Genomic DNA, 26,856 nt, shown 5'->3' with positions numbered 1-26,856 from the left:
TTCCTATTTGATAACACCCTATACATGTTTCTCACAAAATCTACAGATTGTTCAGACTAAGCTTTCAGAGATACCGCGAATTTTTCATTTTATACTTTCATAAGGTATAAGTTCTCAATCAATTGCGCTCGTGAGCGCCGCTTGATTAAATATTATTTCACAATACCGCCCTGTAAATTCTCGCATTGTATGTACGGCAAGCACTTCACATAGCAACGGCGAGATGTTTTGGGTCTGTTCTAGCAAGCTTCCGATTTGTAATGGAGATATGAGAAGAAAGTAAAGATAAAAGACTTAGATAAAAACAAATGAACGCAGGAGATTTCAAAACAAACCATTTGCACCGAGCCTAATAGCCGTAGGTAACGATAGAGATACGGTTAATTGGATGGCATTGTGCATCTATACATCAGCAAAAAACAATGGCGGCTAATTTAAGGAACAATATTTTTGCAGACACGACCACTAACCATAGACAACGATGATATGATAAGATTTCTTATGCCATTTGTATGGAGCGTCTTTACACGCCGTGTAGTCTCTTGAGTTCAGAGTTACCGTACCTACCTACTTATCTATTTTAAAGAGTATTACGTGTTAGTACATGTGGAGGCTCTAGAAAGAAAAGCCGCAGTTTCCATATTTGAAAAATGTTAGCAAGTCAACAAAAATGTCGTTTTTCTCTTTTATATGAGTATAATTTCTAAAAAAAGTATTACTTAAATGATATATTATCCTATTATTAGTATACAAACAGCATTCAAAAATACTTTTCTCAGAAATTATAGCAATAAGAAAGATGAAGACTCTCCAGCATTTTACTTCACTAAGCCCCTCATTTCTAAATCTCTACACTATTGTTGTTCCAATTAAATACATCACCTATTCAATATTTTATTTTCTATTAAGTTTTATTCAACGAATAATTAACACAATTTAAGAATGTAACATTCTTTATTCAACATTCGGAAACAATGATTTGTTTTTTGAAATTTTATTCTATTGTTTAATATTTTTGTATTCACTCTTTTGAGGGTAACATTTCCTATATAAATGTATTTAACTCGTTTGATTAGAACCAGTTCATTTTCAATTTAAATCTCATGTCGTGAATGTCATGAATTCTGAATTGTTATGTACACAACATTTTGTTTTAAAATAAACAACTATATTCAGTAATAATAGTAGGTATTGGCATTAAATACTATTGGTAGAATGAATTGCAATTTGAATGAAGGTAAGTAATATTTGAAATACAAATTTCATTCCGTATTTGAACTAAGAAAAGTATGTACGTACCTACATTCAATTATATTAATTGTATAGTTTATAGTATTAAATTATTATGTACGTAGTATACTTTCCATGGTCATTACTCATTAGGTTCTGTAAGTAAAAAGATACGATATAACAGGCATGTCCAATTAAAGGTAAGCTGTGATCAATAAGGTACATAGGTCCTAGTATCAAAACTAGCAGTGACCTACCACACTCTTTAAATATTTTGTCCGATGACACTCACAGTTATTATGGGTACCTACGTATTGCACTCAGTGTCAAACTATTATCATACTGTACAACTGTGAGAAGACGCCTCAGTTTAAAGCGCGGGAATTCACATATTTTATTTCTCTCACCCCAGCACCATACCACGAGCGATGCAATATGAACCGAAGTAAGCGAGGTAACGCTGGCTTCCTCATGGTTCATTTGAAAACGACTTTCACGTAACCTGGTCGAGGAAATAAAATTTGGAATAATCAATGCTTAACCTTAGACTGCGGCAAGTTTAACGTGAAGCGTGGCCGTTTCGAGAACTACAATATTGGCATAGATCGCAGCGCCACGACGGCGGTCATGTCATGACACTTCAACTTATCATTTTCGCACTGTACCCTGTACTTACTGAGCTTTTTGTCTTTAATTTACGTTCTATGGGCATATGGTGCTGTCTATCAAAATCAATGCCGATCTATGTTTCTAGAGAGATTGTCACCGTCTAGTCTAGGTAAAGCTGCCCACCGCAATCGTATTTATTCGGGAGTCTAGGACCTAGGTCAGGGTTGGCGAACCTTTTTACGTACGTGTGCCAAAATTTCCCAAATAATATCTTTCGACTGTCTGTGGTGCCAAACTGCTTTTCATGGCGAAAAAAAAGTTTTCTAAAAAAAATAGTTTTTAAAAATTCTATTAAAAAAAGTTTAAAAATTACAATTAATTGAGTTCTTGATATTCTATCTTTCATCGTATTTGAAGCCGAAAGCATATCTTTTATTCTTTGATTTTTTTCCTTGATTTCAAATTATTCAAAGAGATCGTGGAAGCATTTAAACCAATCTATTTCATATTATATTCTCCATCACTGAACGGTTTTCCATTTTTAGAGATTATGTTTGAGGCAAAATAACAAGCAGTTATTACATTTGAATGACTGCCGATAATTAAATGTTTTTTGGTTTGTTGATTGAATATTTTTATTTTTAATTCGCCAATCCTAAGGACCGACCTATGCAAAGGATGTTGAAAAGGATTTGCCTGCAATTTTTAATACAATGTCATTTATATGCATGAATTTCGTCGTTTCCGTTTGCGCATCGATTGGTGAACATAATAGTCGTTATTATTTTCAAATATTATATGAGTAGGTACTTATATAAGTATTTATTTGTAAAATCTTTTTATAAAAAAAACGTTTTTTAAATATACCTATATAAAATAGTATTTTTTCTCCTCTTCAAAATGAAACATTCGCGTGTCATGCAAAATCATCTCGCGTGCCACAGGTTCGCCATCCCTGACCTAGGTTATAAAACTTATAAATAAACAATGAATGTATCCGAGAATTCCGACCTGCTTATCATATAAGAAAGAAACTGCTAGGTAGGTACCTACCTTAATTATTACTTAACCATATTATATTAAACAACTTATTTAGGTAACTAATTTAACTCTGCATAACAAACATAAAGCAATAATTGAGAAGACTAAATATAAATTTGAATCAATAATTGGTAGAAGTAACGATTTGTTTAACTATTCGGTTGATTCATTTCAATTGAGCCATGCGTTTCTTTTTCGATTTGTTGGTTTTATTGGTCGACAGATTGGTGCGAAATGGATGGCGCTAGACCGACAGCAGGGTTGGCACACTGAAAACCCGTTACAAACAATAGCTGAATTATTGTCATTTCCGCGTGTGTAATATGTATGTAGCATAATTTGGATCTTCACACAGTAGATTTATTTAACAGACTACATTAAATTTATGGTGATTGTCTGTTGGCAATTCGTCCACTCGACGCGCATACACACACACATATCCAATGAAAGACAAAAACTATAAAACGACACGTGAAATTGACCCAGTAGCGTGATTAGAGCATGTCTCCCACTGTAGCAAGAGCGTATATATGATATACACAAATTGACATCACCCCAGAAACATACATACTATAGTAGAGCAGCTTAAACCTTGAAATTGTGCTGATTGCAAATTCTTCTGCTGCGCACGAATTACATAGGGTAATAGGCCATCCATGGACTTAAACCGTATGCGGTTTCGAACCGTGTGCCATACTAAGCTTATCTTTTCTGTTCATGGAAATATATTTTCAAAGTTTATTAGGTGTAAGCATCTAATCGTATCCGTTTATACCATACACTTACACTTACAAATTTAGTGAAAATATATTTTCATGAACAAAACTTAGCACACAGATTACCATAATTATTTCTGACTGCTCTTACATGAAGCCTATTGCATCTTTTTCCTTCGCTGCCGCTCTAAGTTATATTGTCTGTCAAAACTATCAAACCACACATATGTGGTATGTTCATAGAGAATATATAGAAGACGCCTGGCGGGACATGAACCCGCATCCATTGGATTGCGGCCAATGTGCTTTAAATAATTGAGCCACCTTTACCCTACCTACCTAATTACGACGAAATTTATTAGTATTAAGTATATACTAATGAAGCGTTTATCAAACTGCGATAATATTGGCAACCTACTTTTATAGTTTGAATCACGGCACCAATAATAGGTAAATACTTACCTTGATTCTTAGCCAACATCAGGATTTCCCTAAATGTTAGTCATAACGTACTTGCACTTGCTAAAATATCATAATAACGCTATGATTCGTAAATCAATTATTATTGTTAAAGTGACAAGCCATTTTTTCCTTGTCTTTCGTTGCGGCGACAAAAGGCGAATATAGTATACAGATTACTTTAATATTCCTCTGGAAATATGTAACTGAAATATGAATTTTGTGGCAACCCTACTCGAAAATCTTCGTTAATACAGGGCCAATGACATTGGCTGCATCAGAAATAGCGCAGCGTTCGGACAAAATCGTCGTAATTCGTATGGACTCGGCGATTCCACGAAGCGGTAGTGCAAGGGTTAACTAATCACTCATCAGTCTAGTAAAATAGCCAGTTTATTCGCACGAAAAGAGCAATACATTGATTATTTTGTTGTTATCAAGGAAAATGCAAATAAATATGTGTTGCGGTCGCTTTGTATTAAGAGGTCATTATCATACTGATGTGGCATTTCAGTCGATGGCAATTTGAGGTACTTGTAATAATTGAAGCTACGTTATGTGGAAAGAGCTAATTGGTACAATTCTTAGTTTTAGAAGCGCCTAGTTTCAAAAGCCCCTAAAATGATTTTAGGTAGTTCTGAGAAAAATGAGAAAAACTACTCATCTATTAAATCATGTATTTATTTTTTAATTCTTACATTCTGGCTTATTTTGTGGCTTATCCATTTTAGGGGTATTTGTAAAGCACACCCAACCATTTTAGCGGGTTTTGAAATTTACCCTAATTTTTGATCACACGTATTGACACGGTTTTTGGCATTAGTTAAAGTTCAATCTTTGGCTATCATATAGGTAACAAAAATATTTATCTAAATACATATCTAACTCAAAAATGTTCAAAAACCGTTTTAGGGGGATTTGAAACTAGGCGCTTCTTACAATTGAGTAGAGAGGTGAGAGTGTTTATTGGGGAGAAAATCGTGAGTGCGGAGGTTATTCTCACTGCCTACACCTTATTGAAAATATAACATTACATAAACTCAAATGTTAATTTCGGTACTAATACTTTTGATAAGGCTCATCATGTAAGCGAAACACGTGTCATAAAAACAATATATTACGTAATAATATCATGAATTAGCACCAGGGAATACAAAATTAATGGGAACTGACTGGCTTACCCAGCCGGGTACAGTAACAGTTTTGAAGCAGGGCTCGCTGTTTTATTTTTTACGCCGTATTTGTGCCGACCGTCCCCAAACGCTGAATGCGTGTTAAAGTGCGGCCACACCGAAAACAAGTCGCGCGACAACTCGTTAAATTTTACGATAAGCATGATAATTATCGTAAAATTTCTTAAGCAATTATGATAATAATCGTAAAATTTAACGAGTTGTCGCGCGACTTGTTGCCGGTGTGGACCAGGCATTATGTTTACATGACAAACTTTAAATGATAATATGAGACAGACGATAACTACAGTCATATTCTTAAACACGTGTTTAAGTATATTCCATATTTGTCCAAACGCACCAGAAGGATAAGTCAGTTACCATTAATTTTGTGTTACCTGATAAGTAAATGTATCTGCTGAAAAATAAGCAAGTGTGAACATATTTAATGGTTTTTTACTGTTTCATCGGAAGTGACGACGCGTGGTCTTGTAGAATTTTTTTTTTATCAAATCACTCAAACCTGTAGGATATGGTGAATTTGATACATAGCAATGCTTGCAGGTGTGGACGTGTGATGAGTATTAGTGATGATAGTGCACGTCCATTTGTATGGCGGAGAAAAACCATTAAGTATATAATAATTCGTATGCGGACATAATAATAGGTACATCTTGGTCTGAATCAAGCATTAGATAACTGGTGTTATGTGTGTTAAAGAAAAAGAGGGATAAGTCAGAAGAGAATACTTTTAATAAAAGTGGCTTATCCCTGGAAGAACATCTGATTAGTGATTGGACATTATCTTTGTTATGAAGTAGTAACAATAACTAGCACTATCATCGAAGTTTAAAATTCCGTGTCACGGCCTGACTATAATAGCGGGTACTAGGTTAAGCATACTACTCGGCATCGTATTCATATTCCACATCCACAAATCCAAATCCACGGAACGAAAATTATTAAGTAGGTATACAATAATGCATATGGGTCCTTTATTACGCAGTTAATGTCCAGGATTCCGAGGCATGTATCTTGTAACGCCATAAGATAATTGGATCATCCATACCCATACCGCGTCTATCGCATTGATAAGTCACAAAAATGTGTTGTGTTAACATTGAAGCTTGGATTATATTTACAATATTTTGTCATTATTATTGTGTTATGTATTCATCCTTTTATATTCCAGGTGGGCGGTGGGTCTGAATATATGTACCAGAATATGAGGGACGAGTTTCTTCTCTGATTCGTCTACCAGGGACGGTAGTGTACACTGTACATGAAAAGTCATGATGTCAGCCCCGGAAGTGATCGTGGCAACCACTACCCCTCCACATCGTCTGTAAACTTAGTACATAAAATGTATACATACTCAGACCCACCCTACACCTGGCATATTAATCCCATCCGCGAAATTAGGACTGTCTTATGAATAATTATTATCTTCATAAAAAAGCAAATTTTAAGTCACAGTTGTAAACCATATGCTCTGTCTGAGCTGAAGATGTTATAAATATAATATAATATTGTTAAGTAGGTACTTACTAGGATGAAGTAAAATATTTTAATCTGCATTCATTATTATGAAGTAAACCAGATGAATTCAGTCGGTTACCTGTAATAAAAAAAATATATAATGTTAATTTTGTATTTCATATGATCCAGAGTTGTTAGAGAAATGGCATTTATTTAAATTATCTTCAAATTCAAATTTATTTATTTTACATACTTATACCTAAAGTAGAAACTATAAATTTAAGACGTTCACATATGACATTTTAAAAACAAAGAAATATAATATGTAGTATTAGAAAAACAGTAGAAAGAGTAATAATTCAATAAATATAAAGTAGATACAAGGAAGTACACCGAATGAGCTAACTAACTGACGCACACTTAATTTTCCGCCCCTGTGGGGGGCGCTCCCATAAGGAGTAGTGCCTTCCAACCGCTCGGTCTGATCCTGGTAGTCAATGTGCCACCGGTTAGATAATTACGACCCTAGACAAAGCAGAACAATTTTAATACATGTAGAAGTCCCGCAGTTTGCTCTGGCAAGTCCCACCACTTCTCAGAGTGAACTGTGGAAGATAAGTCGGTCGCAGACCATGTAAATATAAGGTAATAAGGTAATAGGATTAAATCTCGATTAAATACATGTTTGGATAAAGGGTTAATTAAGTTAGATTAAATGTAAGATATGATTTGATTTGTAATGTATTGTGTAATGCAAATTGTAAGATAATAGGTAAATTTAATATAGATATGCAATGGGTTAGTCAAATAATAAAGCGAGATGTATAGACGGGCGTTAGTGGTATATAGTAATTAAGGAATTAATGTAATTAAAGTAATATTAATATTAATCATATTATGTACATCGATATCACTATATGTTTGGTTGATAGACTGACATCCGTCAACCTTATATAAATGTGTAGCATATGGCGGTATCGGTGATCGGTGTGAATTGGTAAGAAATACGACCACCCCTAACGGATAAAAAGGCAAGGTTCTAAAATCCGATTATCAGTCTGTTTTGTGGGTTCCGGGAGTCGCCTCTGCGACGCCTTGTTGCCCCGGGACCCTCACGATCTCGTCTGCATAACTAATTAGAAATAATTAAGTTAATGTTAAATAATTAGTTAATAATAATCAAGTTAATTTTAAAATAATTAAATAATAATATTCGAATTAATTTTTAATTAATCAGTAATAAATGTGGTTATTTTTGTGACTTCGGATATTAGTTGACTCTTGTTTATTGAGACTTCGAACTGTGAACTTCGAATATTAATTGATTTGACTTTTCTTTTTTTTTTAGTAATTGTGGTGTATGGATAATAACAATAAATCGAGTTTCTTTTAATTATTATAACCTTTGGGACTTTCGATACCAATGTGAATGATACCTATGGACTATAATCCTTGATGAAGGAATGCCATAAGGCCAAACATATTTTAATAACAATAAAATACGAGTTCTGAAGATTTCATCTGGTGTTTAATTGACTTTGTGCCCCGTGACTTCTTGGTTACTCCACGTCCATGAGGTTCCTGCCTGTTCCTCCACATTAATGAACCTCCACTTCCAAGTGCCTGAGCTAGTCAGGAAGTCGGAGGCCTTCATAACCCTACTTTAAGAATAATTTATATCGCATATGTGGAATATGCCAACATCCGAAGCGATTCGGTTGAACAGAATTATTGCCCTCCCAATTGGAATCGCCAATGGCAGGTTAGTTATGCACTTCGGGAGAGCAAACATCTGATCTTGATCTACCTGCCGTAATTTAATAGTGACTGCAGAAGCCTGTTTATTCTATTTATTTAACAAACACAAATTTACAATATTATGATAATTACTGCCACAGTATCGAGTAAGTACATTCTTCAATAATTATTAAAATTTGAATAAACGTACCTATGCACGGTATGAATGCTATGATAATAATATACGGATTATGGTATCAAATAATAACGGCCACACGCGGCCGATGTGTTTCTACATTTTCAGCCAAAGGTTTGAATATTATTATTTGCTGACGTTGTGAGGTATTCGCGGCGGCATTTTAGAAAAACATGTGCATCTTGTTTCCGAACAAAGGAGTGGGATGAGGTCATTCAAGAAATGCAGTATGCATGTATTACGAATCACTGTAGATGAAAATAAACATTGCCTGCGGGTGGCAATCCTAGCTACTCACCGAGTGACTAATGATAAATGCCAGAAATGAGATATTAACGTGCTGCCAGCTAATATCACTTACTTGCACATCATAATTTTATTCCAACAATGTGAGAATTTATGTTTTATTTGTTTTTGTTTTTTTTTAATCCGACACGATGTGTTGTCAACCCTGCTTTAGCGGACTCATCTCATTTATTATTATTTTTTCTCACGTTCATTTTGTGACATATGAAAATCAGTATTCGTTTTGCAAACGGGCTGTGAATAGAGTTGGGTTTCGGGAATTCACGAGAAATTTTCGAGATATTCCATCCGAATCTCGAGAATTGAAATTTTTAACATTTCGGGAAATCCCAGATCTCGAGAATCTTTTCTCGGAATTCGGGATTTCTTTATTATCAAATATTAATTGAAAAAAAAAAAACGATTTCATATATGAAAAAAAGTGGACAGAAAACACAAAATGTTCAAAGACTGATCGGAGCATTAAACACAATTAAGCCAACGTCGACTCAAAATGAGCACAATTTTTGCAACATCAGGGAATTTTGTGTCTCAAAAGCGTACGCGATTGTCAGACGCAACGATTGACAGTGTGTGTTTTTTGAAATTCCATTTTAATAAGTGATGTTTTTATTTATATTTGTTTTCCTACTTCTATTTTGTCTGTCTTACATGAATTTAAAAAAAAACATATTTTTTTGAATTTGTCTGTTTTTACACTAATTTTAGAATTTTTACAGGTTTTTTTAAATTTCCCGATATCTCGAGAATTTTTTTCTGGAAATCCCGAATCTCGTGACTGAGATTTTCTCGGAAAATACCCAACTGTAGCTGTGAAGTAAGTCGTTTAAAAAAATATACCCAGCAGCGATTTTCGTTGACACAAATGAAGCAATCGATTTGTCATTTTTTTTAAAGAGAACCTCCACTCCAAACAGTTCAAACAATTATTCATATTATTATTAAATTATATCGAAATCTACAAAAAATATGCATAAAATTAATTTAAAAGTTCACTAAACTAAAACCTTCAATAATAAAGTTTCACCATTTTGTCACTTGGCCCACTTCACTCTTGTGGGTTCATATATTGCTTCCTATCTGACACCAAACTTCTACCCATGTTTTTCCGTCAATCTGTCACAAATTAATTTTAACGTCTTTTATTATGTACTTTAAACAGGTTTTCGAAATGAACACTATCCTCATGAAATAATTGCTGCATTTTTGTAAACGTGTTATAATGTTTGTATGCGATGTAGTGCCACTGGTTCCAGGGTAAGCGCGACCCTAAAATAGATTTTACATTTTACAACGAAATGTTGATCCAATGGAAAAAAAAATCTTATGTACATATTCGAGGCCTTACACTTTGCCGAGCGCTGGCCCAGATAAGCACAGGTGAGTTGATTACTTTTATTAGCACAAGTAAGCACTAACGATTCGCGGTAGGACTTGTAAAAATAGAAAACCATTACGGAATAGAATAGCGGGCGGACTGGGTTATTTATCTGCCTCTCCACGGGGCAACGTTTATATTTATTATTTTTCTCAAGGGCTGAATCAGGGAAAATCAATCAAACAAATTGCCCAATGGACGAGATAGAACGAGGAATCTCGGTAAATATTTATATACATAGCTTAATATTTTCCTTTAACAGTTTAACCCCACCGTGAGTGAAAAAACCATCGTTTTTCTTAGTCTTTCACCCCAGGATCCTTATTCCCACACAGGGAATTCCCACACTCCGATTTTATTTTGGATTATAAAGCAGTGGTATTAAACATTGTTTACCTCTGAGGTACCTTGTCTAAACAAAACCTAATCATGTGTGAAACGAGTGCTACATTGAATAAAAAATAGTTCAATTAAAAGCATATTATTCAAGTACCTATATACGTAAATAATAAAAATTGAAGAGTTTCTGGCGCCACCTAGAAATCTAGATAAGCATATTCTATTATTTATACATTGATTCAAATCAAAACAGATAGTCACCAATATTACAATGTTTTCAGATAACATCTGTGACGTGTAGTTTAATACTTGATATTATAGTAATTAAATGATTTGGCAAAACTCGAATGGATGGGTATGTCTCTACGATTTTCCAAACTATGTGTTATCTTAAGACAATAGAACAATCATCACAAATTTTTAGTTAAGGCTATACCTCAGTTGAGGCATGGTCTAAAAAGATCGTGGCTAGGCGATGCGCGGATTGCGGGTCGCGGGTGCAAATGACGCACGCCGAATGAAATATGATTTGTCATATAAATCCAACATGCGTCCATTTAATGTTCTCTTTATTGTTCTATTAGTAACAATAATAATATATTCATTGACATGTTTTCTTTTTCAAGTAAATGGGTAACGTTTTTAATCATCTTTATACGATTTAAGAATTACCCCCGTCGCCATCACGAAACAAATTGACGTTGGCTCTTTTCGACGTTCGCTCTGCGAATGCCAGCGAGTCCAAAATTTCGTCGCGCAAATAGTTGAAAATTATTTGCCGTTTCACTGATGTACCTATTGTCGCCTGGGATCAAATCTGAGGATGGAGTCCATAATGGTTATAATAGTGTTGTCAAAATATCCAACTAAACTGAAATTCCTTTACGCAAACACTATGTAAAGCAACCATATTATAAATTATTTAAAGCATATTAGGTATGTACTATAATAATATACATATGCATTTATTTTCAAGCTCCCGACGGCCTTTCCGTATATTTCTTGTAAAGCGAGACTGGAAGTTTCATTCCACACGTGCAAATACGGTGAAATGTATTATGGGGACGATCAGATGCTCAAAAAACAAATATATCTAGCTACCCATACTTTGGTTCGTCCAAAAGACAAAGTTTAGAAATGAACTTAAATGCTACAATTTCATATCATACTTGGTCGGTGACGATGAGCAAAAAGATCCTCATCTAATAATGACGTATTTACGGGCAATTGAACTTAGCTTAGCATAATATTTAAAATCTTAATTTAACTGAGATCTTAATCATAGGTACCTATCAATTCAACGAATAAACTAAGTATTTGCATAAAAAAACTAACTTCGCGGTATTCTAATCTCATGCAAAGTTAATTTTCTGATTATGATGTTATTGAAACTATCGTTCTGAAATCTTCAACAAAAAATTTATTATATTACTATATTATAGAACTGATGAGTGATATCATATATATATCTAACTCCATTAATTCCCAATGCAATACCATTGTTCCCAGAATGGACGATTTTACACCTCATGATGAGTGTAGTTAGTATTTTTACCACGTTTTTATTAGCTCGTATTCTTGTTTATCTAGTACACATTTTTTCTTGTGTGTCCAGTCCTAGCAACTAAATTATTAATATATACGTGCGTTACTATGGAAATCAATATGAAATGTCAAAATGACATTTCAGTATTCTATATTTATTCAGTATTTTTATCAAGTACAAAAAAAAGTATTTATTAATACATAGAATTGTCAAGTTTATATGATTCAACAGAAAATTTAAAAACGTGGTATATAAAAAGTTCTTTTTATCTTGAAGTGCAAAATAATTAATAATATTAGTATTGTTTATAATTACTAATCACCTATTATTAGGTTTTGACGATTTATTATACCTACTATTATTGATTAATTTAATAAAACGCAAATTTTTTTAGTACTTATTGCACTTTTATTATTTAATAAATTTGGACCGGTTTCGTCCTCCTCAAAGGGACATTTCGAGGAGAACGAAACCAAGTCCAAATTTATTAAATTAATCAATAATACAATGCAGTTCCACCATGAATTGACAGTTAACACAATAAAAGAGATATGCTTATCAAGTGTTTTATTATTGATAAAGTATGGGGTTTTTTAAAAACAATAATAATTCATAATTATTATTATTATTAATTAATAGTTATATTTTTTCATTGGATCTTTGACTTAATAGGTAGGTGATAAGTTTTTACCTACTTTATTGTAATGATATGTTATATAAGTCAGAGTCAATAATGTTCGTTGTCAGTGTGTGTTTGCCTTATGGCGAGTGTACAGTGCCTGAAGATGCCGAAAGGCGAAACCCGGGTAGCAAAAACGACTCAAATGGAATAGTACAAAACTTAAATCCATTAGGATTTAAACAATTTATTGATAAATTCAGAATTATTAATACTCGTATAATGCCATAATCTTACATCTTATTAGTTGACACTATGAGCAAAATGCGCACCTTTATTGATTGCTGACGATGAAGCATTTCGAAAGGTATATTATCACTGTTTTATCATTTAAAAGTATCCGTATTTTATTGTGAATTGATTCAATGAGTACCTAAATAATATTGTATGCATCTTTCAATCGTACAATTAATATTATTAGGAGGTATTCCTTTTTTGAAATTTCGTTTTTTATTTTATTTCCGGTAGATTAATGGTTTCGTTGAGTCATTTCTGTTGGGCTCTGGAAAGTAATCTATTAGGGCCGCAGCGCACTAATTAGATTAGACGTCTTCTCACAATAGCAGCGGGTATGGTGGCAGAAGTGACAAGTGGTATAATTGATTTCATGATTCCTTCGTCTTACAGCCGGGGCGCGATTATTGGAGTCGACAGTTTAATTGAAAAGAATTATGATATCCATACTAGAGCGGACCGTCGGGGCGTGTACTAAAAATTCGCCCTCTTGGGTCCGTGCGAATATAGCGTGGAATCCAAGGCCTGAACAAAAACGAACCATTAGTGCGAGTGAGAAAGCATTCGGCACGCTTATATCTCCGCACTATGCGTTAGAGTAAGACAGAATTTCTACGGCTGAATTAAATATTGTTTCTAAACGTCACCGGTAAAAATGGATTCGACTGAATACATTCGTTTAAAAACTGCGAGCACGTGTTGCTGAAATATATTGTTTTTGTGTTAAATATAAAGTTACTGGTAATTATTTGTAGTTATTTTAGTAGACCATATTGTTAACTATGTTGTGTTTAAATTTGGTAGCCGTACTGAGAACCAACACGGTGGTATAACGTTTCATAGTTAAGTTGATAATAATAAAATCGAGGTTTTACTGTGAGTTATACGCAAGAAACACGGCTTCATTTTGGCGAAAAATAGGCGCTCTCTATATATCATTACTTTGAGGTGGAATCGCATAAGGCAGGGTGTGGAATTTTTTTGGTGAGGGTTGCTTCAGGATGAACACTAACTATCCCGCGACTATACACTGATATGATAGCGATTTTTGTAGTTCAGTGTGTAAGGCAGTGGCCCTCCATCTGGGGGTATACCGGGTTCGATCCCTGCGAGGCCACAATACATGTATGTGATTTTCGAAAAGGCTGAATGTTTCCTTCATTTATATTACTAGCCAAACCACTGTTTCGCTACATTGGGCCTCATGGTCTGTTGTATTGTTAAAAAGAATATATATTTTTTATATATTTTTTTTCAATAACATCAAAATTAAATGGTAAACTGATATACTGGTATTTAACACGCGTATCCCTCCTTGTAGAATGTGTGTATAAGAGAGAAGTTTGATCAAAAAGACGTCTTGATCTCGCGGCTGGAAAGCGGATATTCAATTCGAAAAAACACTATGTTAATTAGGATAATCACCTTTCTGCATTTGGGATGCGCATAATATCACATATGTGAGGCAAAAGCAGGCTATCGATGAATCCAGAGAGGTACCGTCATAAACGGCGATGTCAGTACCTACTGCAGTCAAGCGGTCTCTGGAGATGGACAAATAATGTTAAGAGGGACGCAGAGAGACTTACTGTGACTGATGAGAGAGAGAGCTCAGGATGGAGATTTCCTTAAACGATTCTGTAGTCGATAATGGGCCGGAATGGTCTGTAGCACTAGCTTAACAAACGAACTTATTTTAAAATAAAGGTTTTATCGGCCAATAAAAATGGACAGTCTTCTAATTTGAAAATACAATACGAGAACTTATTTATCGGTTTTTGAAAATATGCACTCCAACCAAACCTCAAAAATGTGCAGCATCTCTTTGAATGCATTTTTAATTTCATTTATATAACACAGCCCCGCCAAAAATCCTGTCAAGTTATGGCTGATTGAATTGAGGGAAAGAGAAAACACAACAGAACGGAACAATGGAGGGGAACAATAACATAATTGCAATATAGAAAAGAGCAAACCAATTACATTATTGGTGGCCGTGTTACTATGTGAGTGGTTTCTTGCAGTGTCAACAAAATGACTGACTCTGATATAGAGTGTTTCGGGAGGAATAGTAAATAAATAAATAAATAAAAAACGACAGCATTTTTCAATTGTTATAAATAAATGAATAATTTTCAATATTTCAAAAATTTCACCACGACTTCGATATACTTTATTCTGGTACTAGTTGTCAACAGAGTTGAAAAGTGTATTCACTTCGGTGGTGGGCTTTTTGACATAAGTATTGGAAAATATTTGTGTGTTTTATTGTATTATTTTACATTCCCGTTACCGTAATACCACTATAAGTTACCTAGCCCATTAAACTGAAAATATTTCAGATAATATGCTCTCCATCATCTTCATATTTAGGCCAATCCTAGAATCATCAATACACATAATTAAAACGATATTATTTTAAAAACCGATAGAATTATCCAGTAAATACATATAATTGAGATTTACCCATTACCCAACATACATTATAAATGCATAGAGAGCGTCGCATTCAATTACGTACTAGAGATGGATCTAAATCTAAAAGTATATGCGACAAAGAGAGACATACTCGTACATAGAGAGAAAGTACTATGAAAATAAGGCGTGTGATCAAGATGGTATATGACTTGTTGGCTGTAAGAATGTATATGATACTTGAATGATTATAATTAGGTTTTTATGCACTTTTTATCGTTTTATAGATTAAACAAATAAAGATGATGAAACCAAAATAGGCATTTTCCTTTTACCTGTCAATCTCATACGGTAACCCAGGATGACATCACCCGAACGGATGGAATTTATTAGCATTGTGCAAAGAAGATTAAGCAATCAATGAATCACTTCTTTCCTTCATACGTTTCATTAGGTTTTTATATGTAGGTAACATTCAAATAGCTGTTATCTCCACACCCATTGAAAACTGGACACAATATTATGTTCATGTGATTTTTTGTACTCGAAAAAATAGTCCATATTTATAAACGTCTCCTACAGTTACAATATGATGCAATTTCGACATTTCTGCCAAGTTATTCTGAATGCATCAATCTATTATACAGAAAAAATAATTGGTTGCCGTAAAACACTGTACTGTAATCAAACGCACTCAATACAGTAGCTAGCAAGTAAATTCGTATATGTAGGCGTCACGCATTTTCCATTATGCGACATCACGCATCGGGAATTTATAGCAATATCACCTTTATTGTAATGGCGTTAGAGCAGTGTTTATAGTGTCAATGTTCATTTGAGCGAAACCGTTCAAACCGAACCATTCGGCAGACCCGACAAAAAGCTTTGGGAATTTATAGCAATATCACCTTTATTGTAATGGCGTTAGAACAGATTATGCCATTCGGCAGACCCGACAAAAAAGTGAGTGTCATTTTTTTCCCAGATGCTTCGTCCATTTATTAATGTAATTGACTGTAATACAATTAGTACTAAAATTTTCAGCAATCAACACTGGGTGAATTCTGTCCTAGCACTAATGCCTTTCAAACCAACAATCCGTAATTCTTCCACTGTCATGAGGATTTAACATCTCATGAAGGAAACAGAGTGATTTTTATATGAATTAAAAAAATCTATGTCAGTCATTAAATATTCACGGAAAATACTTTTTGTACTAACGAAATATAGTGCCCAAATGATATTTTGCTTCTCTCTCAAAACTTAATTTTTGTAAATGTAAGTAATGATGCCAGGTACTCATATTACATAATATGTAATATTTAGTTACTAGTCTTCCCGAAACACCCGGTACATAATAAGAATAACCAGTCGAAAAATTGTAGCTATATAATATACCTATTCACTGAAGTGACCGGTCCAGTTGATCTACTCAAAATGACATTTCTTCTTCTGTGAACAATTTTCTTCAAAATATATATTATATACACATCATATCTACCAATATATAATATATTTAGTTATTTAATTTTATATTTATTGGATAAAAACTAGCAGTGTGTACCCACCTACTAAAATTTGTCGGCGCATCGTTGAAAAAAGCGAGCCGGAAGTTAAAGTTACACAATACTTTACTGTCAATTAAACCTGTAGTTGTAATGGGTGAACCTATTCCAGGGTATGTCAATATGATTTAAAAAAAATAATCCAATTATTATTTTGATTTTAATTTTTGATATTTTAAGATAACCTTTTTGACGTAGGGCTCTACCAATTTAATCATATTAAGCCAAAAGTTCACTTTTCAAAACTTATTTTTTAATGTGATATTTCCAGAGCGTTGCAGCGGAGCTCGGAGCAGTGGAGGAATGGGGTTTTACCCGGAGCACCGAAAATTTGTAGTGCTCCACTGCTCCGAATGTTTTTTTAGTATTAAATTTTCGTCCTAATACCCAATGAAAATATTATATTCGACACTTCATCACTAGAATCATTTGAAATGCGACAACACTGCTGAGTGATAAATAACTTCACTTTTTTTGACAAAAGAGGCAGATAATGAAAGACGATTTGCTGTCTGAATTTTGTTTAATATAATTAATAATGAAAAGGACGAATAATAATCCTTATTTCAAAAATACTTTTTAATTTTTCAACATTTGAAGGTCTTCCTCGAAAAGGGATCTATCTATATACAAAAACTAAATTTTACAGGAGAAAGGAAAACATCAAGAATTTCAGCGATTTATAGTAACTACCTATGATTATTAGGTTATATTATATTAAATAATATTGATATTTTCATATAATATGTAGGTATACATAAATTTATGTAAGTATATTATAATATTACATTTTTCTCAATTTGCTTGGGGGTTCTGCAGTTCCGCAGAGCATATGGACGAGCCACCACTGTATATAACCATACATCAATGAAATTCTTCTTATTTATTTATTTAAGTGTGTTTCCTCACTCCTGTAAAATTTTGGTTATTTCATATAGACCCCTTTTCGAGAGACACCTTCATTTGTATACATTATATAATAGGTACATATTATTTTTTTTACCCGAGCGGAGCAGACCCTGGAACGGAGCTGGAGCAAGTATTAGGTCCCGGATCAGAGCAACTTAAAAAAGGGTCCACTCCAACCCTCTGGATATTTTCTTCTAATGAGATTACATTATCACTACCCAGATATTGATGTTTTTTCCCAATTGGAAGTTATACTCAAAGCAGACGCGTACTGGTATACCTACTTAATAGTTTATCTTAAAACGTATCGATTACTTGGTATAGTCTTCGGCAAACTCGGTTTTCCATGAAGCAGTGTCGCTCTGTGAGAACGTAGAAAAATCTTATACGGGCCACAGTTTTATGCTCCCTGTCCTCCCACTCTATGCATATCAAAGCAGAGATGATCAGTTTGGCGTACGCTGAATAGAGGCGCGGCTCAAACAAAGCGAGCAATTATAATTGCGACAATTTATCCGAGTGCATTTAGTTCGTTAGTTGGCCGACTTATAATGCATTGTGCTACGGAGCCACGAGTCACTGACTGCATTTTCGTGTTGCGATGGAATGACTCAGACAAACACTCCCCACTAGTGTTGCCATCTCTACGGAATTATAGTGGTTATATTTGACTAAGACTGGTTAAAAATCATAGAAATTCTTCAATGAAATCATCTGCGGCATATTGTATTATTAAAAATCTTCCCCTTCCTTCGCTGTCATTTGAAATTTTTCCCTTCAGAACGAATTCGAGAGCTTTACGGAGCTACCAATTTCCTTCGTGCTCCGCAGATATTGTGTTTTCTATTTCAATCGTATATTTATATTATTTAGTGTAATACCATCTATGTATATAATATAATATTTTAATGGATTTAAGTTTTGTACTATTCTTCAACGGAACTCAAATGAAATAGAACAAAACTTAAATGCATTAGAATTTAAATTCAAATTCCATCAAGTACATTCGGTCAATAGTATTAATGTGTACATATATATATATATGGGTATGTATAAGTAAATAATAAGTACATGAATAATTGTGTGAAAGATCTAAACGTAGTACAACCTGCCGTAATTATTATAAAACATTTCTAATAAATATTACATATTTCACGCTACATAAACATATTGAACAGTATATACAGTGATGCCACAGCATGCGTGAAACTCCACAAACGGTCGTGTAAATTCCCCATCAACAAAGGTGTCCGGCAAGGTGATACCATTTCACCTAAACTATTCACCGCTACTCTCGAGGACTTCTTCAGGACACTTGATTGGGAGGAAAAGGGTGTTCCAATTATTGGGGAGCACCCAAGTCACTTGCGCTTTGCAGATGATATTGTTATACTCTTACAAGACCCGAAAGACCTCCAAGGTAGAATGCAAGAATTCGCGGATGTCAGTTAAACGGTTGGCCTAAAGATAAATGTCTCAAAGACAAAAGTGATGAGGAACTGTTTTTCGGACCCTGCGATTATCTGTATTAATGGCACCCAACTCCAGCAAGTCAGCAGATACGTCTATCTCGGACAGCAGGTGCCCATCGAAGAACAAAGCTGGGATGGAGTGATTTCGGACGTCTGAATAGTATCTTCAAGAGTGACCTACCATTATGTCTTAAGCGTAGGGTGTTCAACCAATGTGTGCTACCCGTACTCACGTATAGCTGCGAGACGTGGACCCTCAACACGAGAGATGTCCAAAGGCTAAGAGTCGCACAGCGAGGCATAGAGAGGTGTATGTTGGGCATCACGCGAAAGGACCGCAAGAGAAACGAATGGGCTAGGAAGCTGACAGGAGTACGCGATGTAATAGACGTTGCCCAAACAGGTGAAATGGAGATGGGCGGGGCACATTGCTCGCCGAAAGGACGGCCGCTGGACATATGCCGTCATCCAGTGGTACCCAAGGGGCACGAAACAGCCACAGGGTCGCCCTAAAAGCCGCCGGATTGACGAACTGGTAAAGTTCGGCGGAAATACGTGGCAGCGAATGACACAGGACCGAGAGAGTTGGAAGAAGCTTGGAGAGGCCTTCATCCAGCAGTGGATTGACCCCGGCTGATGATGATGACGTATTTCAATTTAATTGGAATATTACTGACTTTCAAAAAAAAAAGACATGAACATAATAATATAACAAGCACGTGTACAAAATTAACATTCGATAAAATGATCCACGAAAAACGCGTCATTTGGTCTCAATGTTGTACGTATAACTATCTGTTATCGGTATAAAATCTCACGGCGATAATCTATTCGTATACGCACAATTTACTGGACACGATTAAAAGTACCGAAATGACAAAATTGACTACGACAATATTAAAGGAGGGAATTTGCACGTCGAATATCTACAACATTTGAATGTTATCTGTATCTGGATTCTAGAATCTATGTGTTTGATTAAGATAAGAAATATATTTCGGTAATTATAAAGAAATCTTCACGTTCATTTGAAAGTGTAGCATGTTTTGTAGGAGGCACAAATTTGGGATGTTTTAACATTGAATTTTTATTATCAGTGCAATGGTGTTGGTGAATTTTCAAGAATGTAGTTATTGTGTCGTGTTATAAGAATATTAAAGGATTGTGTTTTCGATTAGAAACCGATCTACAGCACAAAAATTAGCTAGGTAGATACTAATTCACTTTTTTTAGAAAATTTTAAGAGTGGAGAAATCCAAAATATTAAAATCAGAGCCGAATACACTTCCGCGTGTAATGTACGTCGTTTTAATTTGAATAGACCGCTAAAATCTCCTGTCTTCAGAGATATTATGCAAACATATCCGTTATCCTGTGGTAACAAAATTAAAATTCAAAAGTCTAGCGACAAATGGCGGCAAAAACAATCTTCTTGGTCGTTCCCTCGTGACTAAGGATCGACACCATCCTTCTTCTGAGTGACCAATATTTTCCACGCCTACGGAAGGCTTCTCCATGCACTCGGTCGCTCCAGTGTGCCGACGCTTCCCGTCTGCTGCCCCTTCCCTGGAGGCTACACAAAACCATTTTAGTCTCTCCAGGTTATCCGGTCCACGCCTAATAATGTGTCTAAAAACTGGAGAATGTATATCAATGCAATGTCGAGAGCCGTTCCTTTATTATTTGGAGTCTCTGGATGTAGTCTGGTTGCCAGACAATACAAACGCAGCATTACCCAGTATTGTCAGTGGAAAAGGTTTTTGAGTGATTCTGATTCAGTTCTTTTTGCTGATTACAAATCTGACGGGCAAAGACGCCATCTTGGTGATATTTCACCGATACGGTTTTTGGATAATAATTCATTAACTGTCAATCTTTACAGAAATTTTATTCTGAGAAAAAGAAAAGATCGTTCAATTCTACACAACAAAAATATTTTACATATTTATGGTAACTTAAACGGCGAACTACAATTTGAGAAATTAATGTTAGCATTGGTTAGTAGATAAAATAAAGCAGACAGTCCTGTTTAATACACTACTAGATGAAGACCTCCTCAAGCTCAATTTAAGCTTCTAGGTTCCTTGTTCACCACTGCCACAGAATTCCACCGAAACTTAATATTTCACCAATCCAGCGTAGTTTAGAGCGGCCTGCGGTCATTTTACACCCTCGAGTACTACCGGGTCTAGCGACTAATCTGTCTACGAACTCCTGATTTGTATGGAGCTGTTTGCCAGGGTCCGCCCACACACGGCCTAGATTGGCCACGCTGGCTTGACATCAACCAAGGCCAACTTTGAGGCATTTCAAAAATTAGCTGCTTCATATGGAGGACGGAATAATTCCGAACCCTTCAACTCCTGACTCCTCTGTTTCGGCAGAGTTTCAATACACGGATACAGAGGACACTTCATGTCATTAAAGATAAATGACGGCAGAGCAAGTCAAGAGTCTTTTTATTTCTAAAACTCTTTCTTTCAGCACTAAAGTGCATGGTTGCTACATCTGTCCCGTGCAGCATCGCTTCGGGACAAAGAAGTGTGGCACTAAAATATTTTCATTCTGACACGTTTATAGCGTGATGGAAGGCAGCCGTGCACAAATCGCGGCTGCATATACATGACGGGTGGAGATGGGCCAACTCAAATCATTGTGCTCTCTCCAGGAAATATGAAGCATTCAGCGCCAAGACCACATTTCGAAGACATTAATTGCCTTCCGCTCCTTTCTTTCTTAGACGTCATACTTTTTCAATATTTTTTCTAGTATGTATATTATATCTGAGGGTTTTAAAATGAAGTTTATCATAATTGTATAATAATTCTAGCTACGCCCCTGATGGTGCGGTCTTCGCGAAACAGAAACACAATATGGTGCAAAGTGACATGCGAAGTAATTTATTGCGGCAACATGAGTGAACAGGCAAATTTATTCGCGAAAGTAATGAAATGCTACAAACCGTTGATGATGCGAGTCAATGGCCTAATAAAATTGCTAGACACTGGCTCAATTGAAGGGAGCATGTCTTATTAAATGGGAAGGCGTACCTATACATTGTTATTAATTTGATACATCATAATATTATGGGTCGCCTGAACGATGGCGACCACGTAGTAATGTATTCGAACTTTCGAACGTCAGTTTCAAAATTTCGTATTATAATTTCAAATGTCAGGCGAAGATATTTAAATTTCCCGTACTTATTCGAATTTCAAATATTGACTAGATCCGTAATTCAAAATTTAGAATTTTAAATATTATACCGTATTCGAATTTTAAATATTATAAATATTAGATAAACTCAAAGCGTTGGATTTAAAAAGTAGGACTATAGTATTAAAATACTCAATTAGATTTCTGCAGCTCTCTTCTCAAGTTGTTGTCCTCTATCTCGCATAGGGTTGTCAACTTTTTTCGTAAATTCAAAGTGATTTTTTTTTGTCTTCCGACCATTTTTTTTCCGGGTTGGATGTAGGTAGGTAGGTATTATCAACGTTGGATCAATTTATAGAATACTTAATTGGAAATATTTGCCACTAACGTTTTCTTTTTCGAAATACATATGTTAATTCATCACGACAATTCTGTAGACAGTAGGTAGGTACTTAGGTACCTATATTTGAGACTTTGTCTTAATAATATAACTATTGTTGATTTCAGTCAATATATTTGTATTTTGGCGGCATAAAACTTATACACTAAATTTAATATAAAATATAGTAGTAGGTAGGATGAAAAAATAACTTAAAATTCATTTGCGAAAAACTTAAACGTAGGTACAGGTTTTTTTAATACCGATTTTGAAATACCAGTATTGCAACCCCTATTCCAAACGGTTAGCCCTTATTAATAATCATGACTGATACGAAATAGGATAAGACAATACTATAAAACTTGGGAGCTTTTTTTCCTTCTTAAATGCGTACGAATAAACGCAACGTTTCGAACTGGTAATTAGATATAAATAAGGGTTTGGATGGAAAAAATATAAGACAGGCGCAACCGTACATAAGCCACGGGAAACAGAAATACTTGTCATGATTCATGAACGTTACGAAGTTAATATCACTCAGAAATTCAATCCGGCACAAACGGAGCGTCGGAATAGTAGAATACTCTTGTTTTTCATATCCCATTCTCTGATACGAAAACAGAGTAAGATTTTCTAAAAAAAAAATGAATAGGTAGGCCATACAATGACATTGTCATTGAGGCCATACAATTAAACAAGAATATTAATTAAAGATTTTTTTTTATCGACAGTATACAAATATACTTATTGCCTATATAATATTTGGTACCTAGGTAATAGTGGCGAAGTAGGCTGTTAAGATCCGACATAAATATCAAATCTCAAAACAAAGATCTTTTATTGTTTACCAGAGCCTCAAAAGTGTTGTTTTTCCAATACTCGATGCATGGCAGAGTTCTGTCACGAATATCATCTGTAAGGGATCTTGGGATTACGTTTGAGAGTAAACTGACATTTATTAGCCATATAGTTACCATTTGTAACAAAGCGCTTAAAATGTTGGGCTTCGTCATGCGTACTTCCCTGGTCTTTTCAGATGTTACGGTATTAAAACTGTTATTTAATCCTTTAGTTCGAAGCAGACTTGAGAGTGGGTCTATTGTTTGGGCACCGCATCAGTTGAAGTATGGCCTTATGGTGGAGAGGGTACAGAAGAAATTCTTGAGACTCCTTTACTTGAGGTTGTATGAATACTATCCGTGGCTTTATCCAACTGACTTTCTCTTAGGCATGCTTACATACTGCAGTCTGCAATTTAGAAGAAATCTTTATTTAGCTACGTATTTTTTTTGACTTATACGAGGTATAAATGAGAACTCTGCCATTCATGCAGTGTTGACATGTGTGTCCCTGATAACTATCTTAGAAATAGAGACCATCAGTTGTTTATTCTCCCAAGGTGCAGAACCAACCTGCCACTGGTAATGCCAATTGGGAGGGATAACTATGTTCAACGAAATTGCTTCGGGTGTTGATATATTCCACCTACGTGAGAATGAGTTTAGGTGGACGCTGTTTTATAAATTCTTAAAATAGGGTCTGCTTAACTCATCCGGTGTACTTCCTTGTACCTATCTAATTTATCTACTCATCTATCTCTTTTTTTATGTAATACTGTTATATTTGTATATCTTTGTTTCTAAATGTCATGTTGTGAACGTCTTAAACTTATAATTTGTAATGTCCACAATATGTTAAAAAAATAAATAAATTGAAATTGAAAATTGAAATAAATAAATATTGTATACTAATATTCATCAGTCATAGTTGTACGTTTTTATCGAACTAACAATACAAATGGCAGATACCTAGTTTTTAAAATTTAATTAAACCCTGCGTAACCACGCATTAACTCATACATAATTATAGATATTTTATAGATAAAAGAAGATTTGTGATCTTTTATGGTTTGGTTAGGCAGGGCGTAATGAATTTAAAGAAACTAATCAACAACATCTGTAATAATTTATGTATTCTTAATTCAACGAAAACAAATAAGTATGCTGAAAAAGTGTGCACTATTTTTGCCGGATCGCCCCACAATAATAGAATTCCGATAGGTTATATACCAATGCAATAAAGTTGAATGTGTGAGTGACTTAAATTGCTTAAAATGAACCACGCATTATATACGTGCAGTAGTGTATGTAATACACCAATATTAAATGAGCGTCAATGCATAAGCCGAGATCAGTTGTCAGTATTCAACGTATTCTTGACACGTGTTTAAATTTATCCCGTAGGTATTCTTCCTTACTCGAGATCGGTTGCCTGCTTCTCCTTACAAGTTAGGTATTTCAGTTATTAATTATTCCCATTATTTCCGAGTTCCCTGGATCGCCGATAGCATACGTAACTATTATGGTTTGGTTTAGGTAGGATTTAATTGAATTAAAAAAAAAAATAACCAACACCTTCTGCAAGTTGTATTCTTAGTTCAATGAAAACATACAGGTATGATTGACAATGTTTAGTGTGGACTATTTACATCGGATCTAAAAAGCCTACTCCGCCCCCCTTCCCCCACTGCTAGGAAATAATATTAAATTTAACAAATTATTTATGTACTTAATTAACATAATACTATTATAAAATGAAATTTTACCAATTAAGTGCCAACCCAATGAATATTACGATAGGTACATTATCAGCTCGAGCTATTTACGTTATGAAATAATTTTAGATAAACCATTTACTTATCCCATGGCAGTCATGGAAACCACATTTGGCCCAATTCATAAAGCAGACATCTTTGTATAAATACAACACCATGTGTGATCCCGCGGCTGGTCGAAAATGCTTGTTGTATTTTCAATGTGTAAGTACCCAGTGCATTGGGCCACTAATCAACAACTAGTATGTATATAATTATAATATGTAACTAATATTCGTAAAAAAAATCAGCTAATACAACCCACTCTTTGAAGGCCTATATGCTTTAGAGTAAAGATTAAATATATATATATATATATTTTAATATTCCCTCCAAAACTATCAATTTCGTGCCATAATACGTCGTTCTAAATTTGAACAAACTTCACACTAAACAAGCTGAAAAGGAGAAACCGCAATGAATACAGAATGGTGAATTTACACAGTACCTACAGTTTTTACGACTTTACCCATATCCTGTGCAGTAGACAAGAATATATTTTAAATTATTGTGTTCATATTTAAGACAGTGAACCAACCAATTGGATGTTGTTTTTAAAATAAGATTTACGCCTAAAACACGACGGAGCCTTCATTTGGCACAATAGTTAGATTCCAACTTCTGATTATGAAGAAAAAATAACGCCTAGTAAAATATCCATGTCAAGTTCTCGTGGATAAACGTTTTCAAGATGGCGTCGGTAAGCTTTTAATATATAAATTACGTTGGTCTTACGAGGTGTAAATTTGATAAACACAAATAAAATTCGGAGCAATAAAGATTGTCTCGGGATAATAAAGAAAATTCTTAACTTCCCACTATTGTATTCGATATTTGCGTAGATCCGAAGCGCGTGATAGTGATACAGCGCTCTGAGAATCTGATAAAAAATACGCAATTTTATTTTTATGAAGAATAGAGGCACATAGTAAGCTGTAATTTGTGTTATAAACTTAATTAAATTAGAATAATGTGAAAATAGTCTTTATTGTAAAAAAGGAACGCTTGTGTCAAAAAAAATCGACGTGTTTGTGATGATTTGAATGTTAATATTTTGACAAACCAGTGTGAATATAGCAATACAATATTTTTTGGTAAATTTGAATCTGCCGACATATTATATGATTTGCTCTGTATGCAATAGATACTTACGTGTGTATCGGTAGACCATACGGAAAATAAATAT

General features: G+C 34.6%; 1 protein-coding gene across 4 annotated transcripts in view; it reads right to left on the bottom strand.

Moving 5' to 3' along the window:
* Dg (Dystroglycan) overlaps positions 1-26,856 on the bottom strand; it is a 428,114-nt gene that overhangs the window by 379,179 nt on the left and 22,079 nt on the right. The window contains exons 1-2 of one of the 4 annotated variants that reach the window (XM_085943734.1): positions 23,992-24,265; positions 6,776-6,845 (exon numbers count right to left, since the gene is read on the bottom strand). The exons of the other annotated variants lie outside the window; for them this stretch is intronic. The gene's annotated coding sequence lies outside the window, so the exon portion shown is untranslated. Of the gene's footprint in view, positions 1-6,775; positions 6,846-23,991; positions 24,266-26,856 lie in introns of those variants that run through there. 4 annotated transcript variants of the gene reach the window in all.

Source organism: Rhyacophila brunnea, unplaced genomic scaffold (genome assembly GCF_057557595.1).
Source record: "Rhyacophila brunnea isolate RB1 unplaced genomic scaffold, BYU_Rbru_1.0 scaffold_16, whole genome shotgun sequence".
Taxonomy (NCBI): domain Eukaryota; kingdom Metazoa; phylum Arthropoda; class Insecta; order Trichoptera; family Rhyacophilidae; genus Rhyacophila; species Rhyacophila brunnea.
The sequence above is the reverse complement of the archived record's forward strand: the minus strand, read 5'-3'. Positions and strand labels throughout refer to the sequence as shown.